Source organism: Toxotes jaculatrix, chromosome 5 (genome assembly GCF_017976425.1).
Source record: "Toxotes jaculatrix isolate fToxJac2 chromosome 5, fToxJac2.pri, whole genome shotgun sequence".
In the NCBI taxonomy this organism is placed as follows: domain Eukaryota; kingdom Metazoa; phylum Chordata; class Actinopteri; family Toxotidae; genus Toxotes; species Toxotes jaculatrix.
In genome coordinates, this window is record NC_054398.1 from 7792435 (window position 1) to 7805007 (window position 12573).

At 40.5% G+C, this 12573-nt stretch overlaps 1 protein-coding gene across 2 annotated transcripts in view; it reads left to right on the forward strand.

The window, feature by feature from the left end:
• Nucleotides 1–2085: 2085 nt before the first annotated feature.
• The window catches only part of tspan9a (tetraspanin 9a), a 153992-nt gene continuing 143504 nt past the window's right edge, over nucleotides 2086–12573 (forward strand). For both annotated transcript variants that reach the window (XM_041038697.1, XM_041038698.1), the window contains exon 1: nucleotides 2086–2359. The gene's annotated coding sequence lies outside the window, so the exon portion shown is untranslated. The remainder of the gene's footprint in view (nucleotides 2360–12573) is intronic.

Consider the following 12573-nt stretch of genomic DNA (forward strand, 5'->3'; position numbering starts at 1 on the left):
CCCATGCTGGTTATTAAGTCATTACCCCAGCATGCTCCACCTGGTCTGCTCACCCATTCTGCAGCTATTACTGCTGCTGAGAGCTGAGGCCAAATTAGAGTCATGTCATGAACCCTGCTGCGAAGCAAATGAGTGGTCATATCAAGATGCACAGTTTGGGAAGTTTTTTTTTTTTTTTTTACTGATATCTGAGATCCACTGCATGCTGTCTGTCATACAGTATCTCCCCTCACTCACAATACTGTGGAATGCATGACGCATAACTCTGGGAATTGTCATTCCTTACTCAGAAGGATGCCTGACCAAACCCTGGCTGGGAATGTCTGTAAGCTGCTGTGATTCCCAAATTCATCAGATGTCAGCTGATTGATTCCCATGCCAGCACACAAAGCAATTAAAAAAGACATGAGAATATGCTAAAATAAAAACCCTTGAACTTAATTTCATGTCTCTGTAGAAAGTGTTCGCTTGAAAAAGGATAGATTTATAGGAATTTAGTAGATTTATAGCAATTAATTAACTATTGTCTTTATCGGAAATCATTTGGTAGCTTCTGCAGATAGATTAATATTGAGACACACACCTCTACATGAGCTAGCCTGGCTCTGTCTGAGAGTAAAAACTGAAGTGTAAAAATTACAGTTTGCTGTTTTACAGTTTCCTGTTATGTTCCAAACTAGTTCTTGCAAGGGAGCAGTAACTGCTCCAAGGCCAAGAAATAATCCCCCTAAAACATCAAGCTGTCATTTTTAAAATGTGTGTGTGTGTGTACACACTGATGTGAAAGGCCAGCACAGAGAAGAGCTTTTAAGTGCAGTGTCATTACACAAAGTTTAAACACATAAGGTCTGCTTTCTGCTCAAATGATCCCATCCATCAGGGGACCAGCATATGCAGTTTAATGATTATGTCTTTTAAATTTGTCTCAGAAACACTCAGTTAATGGCAATATAATCATGACAACAGGGGGATCCACAGACACTCATGATGAGTGATGAGTTCAAGATTTCCCACCCATACAGTACAGTAGGCTTTTTCTATGTGTTTTCTATAGAAAACTAACATGGGGTGATTATAGTTAAGAAGTTCAGCTATTGTCTGAAGTGGTAGCTCAAATAGGAAGCTTTAAACAAAGTAGAATCCAATACACTTTTTTTTTTTTATCATAATGACAACTGAGGTATCGACACACATGAAGATGTGTAAAAGAAAAAGCGTATTTTAATGGGTTGGAATGTGACACGAGTTTTGCCAGGTTTGCTGCATCTGTGTTTTTTTGTTTCTCAGTATTTCAATTTTTACCTCCTGCTCTACTGTATTCACAAAAATAAGTTTACTCAAGCAGAATGTGTTTATGTGGGCTTCTTCACTCCAGTCGAAGCATTTCCCCAGAGGAACAGTTTAGGGCTAACATGTTGGCTTTGAAGCTTCCTTTAAATTTCCTCTTCATCCCCCTCTGCTCACTTTAATCTGATAATTACACACGTGGAAGCAGAGGGAAACCCAGATGGCTCTCTAAACACCATGCATGTTTGTGATTTGGACACATGAACACAGCATGGTCTTCTTGTGATAGTAGTGTTTTCTGGCTGCTGCTGTATTGATTCATGAAGTAATTAAAAGAGACATCAGGGAGTGAAAAAAAGGATGAATTCTTACAACCATAAATCAACAGCTAGAGTCCAAATTAAAATAATAAAAACCCATTTGCATTTTTTATCTATTAACAAGGTAATGTCAATTTTCTTATAAAATTATATATATAAATGTGTGTGTGTGTATATAAAGTAATTATATAAAATGTGTACACAATATACATTACCATGGTCTCTGTAGTCAGCTGTCAAAACTCACTTTTTTACAACTGCCAAATTACTATACTATAGTTCAGCCTCTGAGACTAATCATAATAAATCAAACCGGTTTCAGTTTTTTATGGGCTCCCCAGCCCTCTGTAATTCTCGTATAAAGGTCCGAGGCTCTGGCGCGCCTGTAGGAGTCAGTAACAGCCCCCTTCTTCTTCCTCAAACTTCATTTCCTCCTTGTCCAACCAGAAAACTCGGTCCTCAATTCATCATCAAACAGAGACACATAGCGGGCACCGAAAGTTGTCGGGAGAGGGCCGATTTTTGGACGCGATTCCAGAGAGACTTTTTTTATATATTATTTTTTAATTTTTTGTATTTTTATTTGGCAGGACAGAAGCGGAATAAAACACTAACCAGGTCCGACTGGAAAGTTTGTGACTTGTATTGAAGTTGCGTGGCTGTGATTTCCCCCCCTCTCCAGTCTTTGCCTGTCGTCTGACAGGTCTCAGCCTCGGAACGGTGAAGGAACCTCACAGGAGGACGTTTAGCAGGTAAGAGACTGTTTTCTTTTTGTTTGTTTACTGACAGCAGTATTTGTTTTCAGGCCATATTCAGCGCGGCGTGATGACATCGTAGTTTAGTGAAGCCGTCCAACTTCAGTGTGTGTGTGTTTCAGCTTTGTTTTGTGAGCTTTTTTTTGCTGCCTGTCCCTGCTAGAAAGATTTTGACACGATTGCTGACATTTAAATGAAACAACCACAACATGATGTCTCTATAATGAGACAGCGAATAACTGCGGCTACCAGTTTATAGTAACCTTATGGTATTTTAACTATTGTAGGAATATTCCTGTAATAATAAAGTTATGTAGCCCACTTTGTTACAGTGTAAACCCTAGACCTGAGTTATAAGTGGGTTTAAAGTCCTTTATGAACTCCTGCTAAAACTATAATATTGCCTTTACTTTTTATTTTATGACTGTCAGCTGCTTATTTTTGGCAGGGGATCATGGGTTTGTCACATGCCAAGAAGCTTTGAATCTGAACTTTAACAGTGACAAAATTTAGGCCTCATACAAAAAATAAAGAAAAGAAAAGAAAGTAAAAAATAAAAAAAGAAAGACGTGATTCTATCTCTTCTCCCTGTTTATGCTGCTGTTCATAAACGTATTATCATTTAACCTGTGACAGCAACAAAGTCCTTGATTTTATTTATTTATTTATAGAATTAAGTTACCCTGCTCCTGTTCGGGATATAAATGAAGCATCTCGCATTCTGAGCCATGCAGGAGTTGTGTTATGAGTCAATCATGTAAGCCTGAAGGAATGTCAAGAATCAAAAGCATTAATTCTGAGTCCTTTCAGAGGCAACAGCTGAATGAGATGCTGCTCTGATCTGTGCGAGCAACACGCCTCGGTCGACAATAAGCTCATCACCGCACTTCCTTACTGATTGTCTTCCTTTTTAAAAAAAAAAAAGTTTCTTACAGCGGGTGATGTTTGAGAGCAGACACTCCTGATGAGCCTAATCACTGCGATTATGTGGGTATATGTCTTAAGCTTCACCTAAGGTGGCTGGAGATATGAATTTAAACCTGATCACTGAGGAGTAAATCCTCCTGCCAGCAACTGTGCTTCAGGTTCTGATTTCCATTTCCTCTGAGCTGGCCCTCGTGTTAAAAGGCTCCTGTAAAGCAGTGTGGTGACGGAGAGTGAGAAGTGAGTGACGTTTTGTGGTGCATCCCGTTCATTGATGAATTCACCACATGTGGAAAAGGCCTTGTTCTGCAAAGCTACAGCATATGTCAAGTTTTTGGATACATAAACGGTATCCTCGGCGCATTTCATTGATTATTATTTGCCGCTAAGTCACAAGTGTCTGTCCTCAGAAAATGACTGTCTGTCTTCAGTTTCTCACATGCTTTTGTTTGTTTTGTTGGAATATTCCTCACTACCTCAGGGAAAGTGTTGAATTCACAGGAGCCACATTTTGAAAAAAAATATACCTCTCAGGCCCGACCTTGCAGTCAAGTGTCAACATATGAAAACAGAAGCTCCTCATCATGGTGGTATGCTGTCTATTCTGGTGTATGGGAGGGGAGAGAGAGAGGTCTTGCACCGTCTGACCCCACATTCCTGCTTCTCTCATGGCATGGGGTCAGTGCCCCCTCCACCCCCAACTTCCCCATGGCCTACTGTTGAAAAGAAAGCCGTTTATCATATGCACATCTCCCTAATTTCACTCCTATGGTTAATTATTTTTACCGGCTTTAGAGGCTGAGTGGCCTCTTTGGCTGCGTCTTAACCATAACCATAATCTTACAAACAAGGGCTTACAGTGGATTAGATATTTAAGTGTTGGATTTATTTCCCAGAAGTCATATCTACTAGCCATAGCCACCATCAAATTACACTCAAAGGAGGGTGGGGGGTGGTGGTTTGAACCCTCAGCTGCTTCTCGTTGTGTTCAGGCCTTGGTTTACATAATGAAACCAACATACATTCACTGACATCAAAGTTCGCCATCAACAGCTAACTTTCTCTACGACTATTTTGAGTCCGTAACAATCATAACCTTTGTCAAGAGGTTTTCCTCCGGGACGCGCTGGCTGATTCTCTGCGGTGGTAAACAAAAGCAGCAATGTGAGCCTCCAACTGTGTTTACTTCCTCAGCTTTCTCTCTGTCCCCCACACAGTCACCACAGAGCTGGGCTCTATGTTCCGTCCCTTCATGAACGTTCCTATTCTCTGGGACGATGTGGGGTCGGGGGGGCAGGACCGTCCGTGCTGGGCAGATCTCATTCCACTGGGCCTCACAATGGATGAGCTGTGCCGCTATATCAACATTTATTTCTCTCTTGTACCCCCCACCCCCACCCCTCGCCCCTCTTCTTTCTTTTTTCTGCCACTTTAATCACATCCCTCCGGGCCAATCAGCAACAGGAAGAGCAAGGCTGTGTGTCACTGTGTTTGTCCGTGTGAGATATCGCTGGTTCTTTGCCCCTGACCAATGGGTTCCATGACTCACTCTGACTGTGCATCTTGTGTCAGATGCGACCCTTATTCCAGGCTTGCAGGCGAGTCTCCCCACTGTCTTTATGTGGCCTGATCAAGCTGTGCATTCATGAGATGCAGATCAGATATCTAACTCGGAGCTGTATATACACTGCGAGCAGAACATTCTGAGTCTATATTTTGACCTCGCTATGTGACTGATGTGCGGTTGTTTACAGTCTAAAGTCTATTTCCGAGCCGGGGATCCTGCCTGCTCGGTCCAAAGGTGCAGCAGGTTTCTCTTACCAAAACTAAATTCATGCCTGAATCTGCGTGAGCAGCAGGAAAGGATACCTCGTGTTTCATATTGATTTTCTGTGAGAGACTTTTGTTTCCTTACTATTAACAGCTTGGATCATTTCAAGCATTTTGTTGATGTCTATCACTGCCAAAGCATTGCAGCATCGAAGAGCTGATCTGTATATCTTTATCAAGACAATAAAAGAGCCACTGATAAAGAACAATAGGCCCCCGCTGCTTAGTTTGAATCTATCATTGTAAAACTAATCTATGTCATGTTAGAGTACATGCCACGCATGTCTTGTTTTCTGTATAGTGGAAGTGAGGTGTCGACTGCTGCTATCTGCTCTGCTTTCACACTTCATCGCTCTGTTTTGTTTCGGTGCCGTGCGGGATTTGTAATGTCAGACTTGTTGACTTTAGCTGGCAGACCTTCCTCTCCTGACGCCCTGTGTAGCCCTAGCCTGTGCCGGTCACCTTTGTCTGTGTTGGTAGGCTGGTGTGTGGGAATTTTTTCATATGATTTCTAAGACATTTGTGACCAGTGGTGGCCACTTAGAGAGCTTTACATAACAAATTTTCTCTGAGATAATGTTCCCCTCAGTAATCTGTTACTCTGCTTAGGAATGAATTAATGGCCAAAATGTCACTTTAATTCAGTTCAGCTTTATTTCCATGATAATTACTTATCTACAAAAATATTAAAATAGCTCTCTGTCTGTCTTTTGCATTTTCATTACAAAATGTGGACTGGTGCTTGTGGCAAGCTTTTCCTGCCTGTCTTATCAGATGACGTTGCACTTGGTCATTGTCTTTTCACTATTAAAGAAAGTGGCTGGGGGCTACACATTTCTCTTCAATGCTAACTTTGTTATGCAAATGTTGTGCAATGGTGCAGCTCAAATTGCAACCTTAGATCTCCTCCAATTTTGTACTTTTCTGTCTTTTTGGATTATTTAGATTTTGCAGAATTGAATGCCTGTCTGAAACAGGGCAAAAAGAGAAGAAAGCCAGCACCTGGTTGTGATCAATGACATATTTGTCTTGTTGAATCACATAAATTCCTGTAGATATGATCCTTGTCCAAAGCCATGAATGCATTTCAGTCATAACCAGTGTTGTAGCTGAGCTGAGAGCTGTGGTGCAGAGTTTCCAGTTGAAGGGAATGGGTCACATTACTGTAGCCATATATTATACTTGATGGGATGGTGTTGATTTCATTTGTCATTAGTTACTTTAAATTTGGAAAGCAGTTCTTTCATTTGACTGACCATATACTGAATGTGACTCTTGTAGCTTGTTAAAAATACTCTTAAGGACTACGATTTTGTAGTTCGTCCAGAAATTGAGGTCGGGGGGGGTCCCCATTATCTGGCTCCAGACCACATTGACCATTTTGTGTGAGAGAAGGCTCCAAAGTCTATAAACAGGACTTTGATCACAGAATATCTTAGTGCATGTAATGTCTTAGCTTTCAGCATTTTAACTTTATAACCATGCAGCATAAAATGTGACAGTTTCTTCAGTGCTGGAGTTATGTTCTGGGAAAAGGGACAGAGCACAAGAGACTCAACCCATTGGCAGAACTTTTTGCCATTTAAAATTTATTACATTAGACTACACTCTATTGTCTTTGGAGTGTAGTCTTGGTTTTCTTAGGAATTCGTCTTTTATCACAGGCATGTTCAGTTTTACATAAGAGGGAACAAACATACATCAAATGCATACAATTCAAGGTCTTAAATACAGAGAGAGACATGGCCACCAGCATCCCCTTCAGTGCATCAGCCTTAAAACTCATTATGAATGATTGCATGGGGCTTGTAGCCTAATGTTAGCTGACTTTTTTTTGTTTAACAGGAAACAATGGGTTCTGCAGCCTGTTATTCTAACCAGAACCAGAAATTGTCTAATAGAAGTCATTAGATTATATAAACCAATACAACACCACAAACTATTGCATTAAAAATATCACTATTCTAAACAATATCACTATTCACAAAGTCTCAAAAAAGTACAATTTATTACCTGACTTTTTGCATAGTTATTGTATAGTTTTACATTAAACTCATGTACCACTTTGTGAGACTCAGTCTGCAGGAGCAGGAGTGGCACCATCATTTTGTGACCAGAAACACTGGCACTGCACTTGTGAAAGGTTTTTTATTTATTTATTTATTTATTTTGGAAAGATTATTATTGGGTGTGACAGAGGTTGGCATCAGTCATTCCTGTTTAAATCAGCTTGTCTAATCCTCCTTCCAAAGAACTACTGTCCTGTATACAGACTGTTTTGTAAGGAAGCTCCTCACAACAGGAACTCTTTTCTGAGAGAGACAAGGTTCTAATGCTGTGTATGAAATCCCATGCATACTATCAAAGGTAAACCATGTCCTTTTTTTATGTCCATACAGCCCCAGCTTGTAAGCAGCCTGAGAGGCAAAATCCAGGGCAACAAAAGTATCTAAAGCACTCACAGCAGCACACTCTGCTTTTCATTGTTCTTGGTAATAACTGAAGGCGACTCAAATGAGTGTATCAGCATTTTTATCAACACAGATCATCTCTCATCTGGACTATATTGGCAGTAAGAGGATGCTGTTGAGAAATTTTAGCAAAAAAAAAAAAAAATCTACTTAAAAGTGAAGGAAATTGGATTTTAAGAAGTGTGGGGTCATGTCGCCCCATCCTCTGTACGCTGAGATGTTGCATTCCCAGCAGCTGTTCATTTTGAATGAGCATATGTGATAAAGAAGGTTTTGGAGAATCTCAGTGAAGTGGAGAAACAGCTTTAAAGTATCCTGAAGGTCTTTCATGGGTCTGGCTGTCCAGTCGCTGGTCCTGTGCTCTGCTGATTGGGCAATGGGACTATTTTGAATCATAATGTACCACTTTGCTGGGCACAGAATCACAGACATTTGCCTGCTTGCTTTTCTGTCTATGTAAAGTCCTTTCATTTTTGTGTGTAATAACGGGGCCACACACTGTAAATTTAAAAGAAAGAAAAATAACAACTTGGATGGTGTGCCTCAAATTTAAAGGCTCCAGATGAAAGACCGACCTGTACTGCCACCCACAGACAGCCAGTGACTCTTTATCAAACCAGTAATCCTTGACACCAAAATTGCTGCCACACCTCCCTCTATACCTTCCCTCGCACTTCAGTCCAGTCACTTTCATGCTTAGTCACCAAAATGCCAAAAGTGCGAAGGCGGTAAAACAGCCTGTGCTTGTTTGATAAAAATATCACTCTTGACAGTAAGCCATACCACGTACCATTATCATTTCAGAAAACTGAGCCCGTGAAATTCATATTAATAACAACCATTACTGCCAACCACATTAATTGTGCTTGATAAATGATCCTATTAATTCAAAATGAAGGACATACTGATTTTTAGTATTGAGTATACCAGCAAGGCAGACCTTGTTTCTTTGGGTATTTAAGGCATCAGACATGCTTGGATTTTACTTGGAGAAGCACTTTGAGTTACAACAACCTAAGTGTTCTTTCAGAGAAAACAAGAGAGAAAGAGGGCACATTTCCTATTCTGCCACCTTTGCTGGCACAGAGTTGGGGGCAGCTTCTCCTGTCCTGTCATGTCTGGTCTCCTAAATACTTGTTGGTACAATAAAAAAGATCCTGAAAGACTAATTCGTTACCAGCTTTGAACCTGCTGTGATTAATTGTACACAAGGGAGCCTCATTGGCAAGGCAGGGCCAGCTCTCCTCTTGCCTCATGCCGGTGCTCTAATCAAAAGCACCTTTGTGAGCCACAACAGAGCCTGGTGCTTCTCAGATTGAGACCTCACCATGGTAATTGAACTCTTTAAACATGAGCCGTTTCTCATGAGCTGAACTTCTCTGTACTCGTGTTCTTGCAAACTTGTGAAACGCCATTCGCAGCCCAAGTACTGTTCCAGTTCAAAGTCTGCATCTAGCCAAGTGCAGTCCAAATGCCCAGATGTCTTTTCGCTCCTCCTGTTTTATCGAGGATGCTTAGGGAGGTGACTTGTGTGGGCTTGGGAGAGGCAAGTATCCCAGAATGCATTTTTGCACCAAACAGCTGCATCGACTGATGAGAAAACTCACAACTGTAAAGATTTTTAGGTGAGAATTTAGTTGTTTAAACTTAAAATATGTGGACAAATTGTCAAGATAAAACCTACTTGAAATTTTTTTTCTGATGTTTTTGGAGGTGTTAGGGTTAGCTTCACTAGATATTGAGATGGCCCGGGCAGTCAGCGCCCATTGTATGCAGCCCAAGCAAGTCCTTTTGAAATTTGCTGCTGGATCTGATGTCTCTGTAGTGGTTAAAAATGAGATGCAATTTATTTTGGGTATGTCAAACAGTCTAAATCCGTTATTTGTTCCAGGGCAAAATGGTTTGGCTGAGGGCAAAATTAAGGTTCATAACATTATATTTGTATCTTCAATGCTGTACTAGAGTACTTTTGACCAAATTGTTTGCTTGTCTTTATTCCCTATTATGCAAAGTTGGCACTCAGGCACTCATTGAAAGGTGGGTAGCCAATGAGAGCCTTTTCACCTGCAAGCAAAATTCATCTAAAACTGGATGGGAGTGAATATTGATTTTGAGTGCTTGTATTTTTTCCCGTGTGTCTGGGGAGGGGTTGGAGCCAGATTTACTTTGCTTTGTATTATATATAGAGAGAGCCTTCTTGAAATTCCTTTTAAAGAAACTACTTAGCTTTAGTTTTACAGGCCTTATATGAAACCTAACAAAGACAAAAGCACAGATGCAGAGGCCTTTGAAATAAAGTGTACTTTGGAACTGTGAGTACCTTCAAACAATCAGTTTAAAACTGTAGTAATTAATACCCTATTTTCAGGAGCTTAGGGACCCACCCACAGGCAAAGGGGAAGAGGCTGTTATTGTGACTGCTGACACTTGGCAGTGGTGCAGTTTAATGGATGCTGCACTCCAAGGACAGTACTTTATTAGTCTGGCTGTGATTGTTGCAGCAAACCTGACCACCACTCCAGGTGGCGTAGTCACCACACTGGCCTCTGCCCCTTCTGCAGATGAAGCCAGGGCTAGCCAGCCACACATCAAAAGGCCCAGGGAAAGTCAGGCTCTTCTGGACTTCATGAGAAAGCAGGCAAAGAGGGAAGACAAGAGGGTGAGAGAGGAAGTCTTTGAGAGGTGCTTATCCATCCCATATGAAAGGGGATAGACTAAACATTAGAAACACCTCTCAGTAACCTAATACAGTTCAATAGCACCACAAACCACAGCTCAACAGCACAGAAAAGCAACACTTTATAAAATACCAAGCTGCATTAGATTTTATCCAGTTGTACCAAAAAGGCATAATGAATAGACAAATGTGCAAAGATGGCATGTCCCCTCTCTCTCCATCTATCCTTGATGTATTTGCCTCCTCACTCAGGCAGCCTGGCAGAATCGTAATTAAAATGACTCTAAAACATGCCTCATTAATAGAAACATTTTACACAGAATGTAAGTTCAAAGAGTGCCATGAAAAGAAAAACCTTGTGGAGTACCCTGATCATTTATGAATAAGACCTTATATGGTTTGTTAAAATGAAGAAACCGCAATATCCAATTATGCAATTAAGCGTCATGCATCCACAAGTTTTATTAGGCTAATAAATAATTCTTGCTTTAATGAACAATCCACAGCAACCATACTGGAATGAATTTCTTCAGTAAATACCTGATCTAAATTCAACTTTGTGGTTAAAAAAACATTTGTCATTACTCCTGTATAATAAACTTCCAGCACACTGAACACTGAGGAAAGCATTTCCCTGTTCTGCCAAATTTTATGTTATAATGATACATTTAAAGATCCCAGATGGACATAAAATATATTGGACGTAGTTACTTCAGAGCATCTGGAGCCACACAACATTTTCTCTGCCCAGTCTATATACCATCAGTGAAATATAGGCTTCTGTCTTATGGGCCATTTGCCTTTCAGTTTCACTCTGATTTGTATTCATGTCACGTCATAACAAACTGAACATGTGTTGAAGTCATACATGATTATGCACCTTTTTGTCGGTTGACTGCCCGTAACAAGTAGGTGGACTGATGCAATCATGAGCTCATCTGGGGCTCCTCAGATCTGATCTTTTTTCCTCCTCTTGCTCTTTGTTTTTTTTTTTAGCCACTAAATTTGGGACAGACATTCATGGTTCCCAACTGATGAATCTTGATTAATTTCAGTTCATTTTATACATATAGTGCCACATCATAACATACATTATCTGAAGGCCCTTTACAGAGTGAGGTCAAGACCTTACAATATAATAGAAACCCAGCAGTTCCCATCAGGAGCAAGCACTTGGCGACAGTGGAGAGGCAATATGACCTTTTGACAGGAAGAAACCTCAGACAGAACTGGACTCTGGGTGGGCGGCCCTCTGCCACGACTGGTTGGGTTGAGACAAGAGAAAAGGGGGGAGAGAGGAGAAAGAGTGAGGAGAGGGAGAGAATGTGATGATAATGATAATAATAGTGATACTTATAGGTATATTAGCAACCTGCTGAACGTCAGCAAGTTAGTATAGTGAGCTTGTTACCATTGCAGGCTTTAGCATTTAGCTCAAAACACAAATGTGCCTAAGCACAGCCTCATAGAAACAAGAGCACGCCTGTTAAGTCTGTTTGTTGATCTGTGCCTGTTTTTCTCTGGCTTGGATGTCCTTGTATGACCCATAAAAATGGAGGATATGGAGTTGGACTCAGTGTGCCCTCAAGGATTTCTGTGAAAGAAGTTTCCTAATAAAAAAAAAAAACTTGAATCCTCCTCATTTTCTAGTGTGTTTTTTTGTGTACACATATATATGTTTCTGATAAGGGAGACAAAGAGAATGAGATATTAGTAGGAAGCAGGGAATCTGAAATCAACAAAGAGGGAAAGTGAAAGAATCTGAGACTTGACATGTGAGTGACATGTTTATTTACCCAGTGGAGGGCTGTAAGCAAATCCTTTGTGAAGTTATTCCTGAGCTTGCATCCTGTGGTCTTTGACGCTCTGGAGAGTTAGGTGACAGTTCACTCAACCTTGTGACATCAAAAAATGGGGCTTGGCGTGGGGGTTTGATAGGTGTGATATTTTCATCTTGTCATGAAAGTTGACATGTTCTAACATTTTCTGAAAACCATCAGGGAATTAATAAATTTCCCTTCTTCAGTTTATGTTTATCTGTGTCCTGTTATTTTAGGAATGTTACAGTGCTTTCCCAGTTTCCTGCTGTATTATTTGTATTTACACAAAAGCTACACAAAGAATTTCATGTAATAAGAAGAGTGTTTTTGCCATGGTCCAACTACATAATAGTCCAAACAGGCAGTTTGCAGAGTTTGGAGGTCATCACTTCCAAGTGGTTAAGAAAAAAATGTATTGAAGGTTGAAGAATGTTCTGCTGCACCACTGCTTGATTAGAGCATCTCCTGACTGATTTTAATACTGGTAAA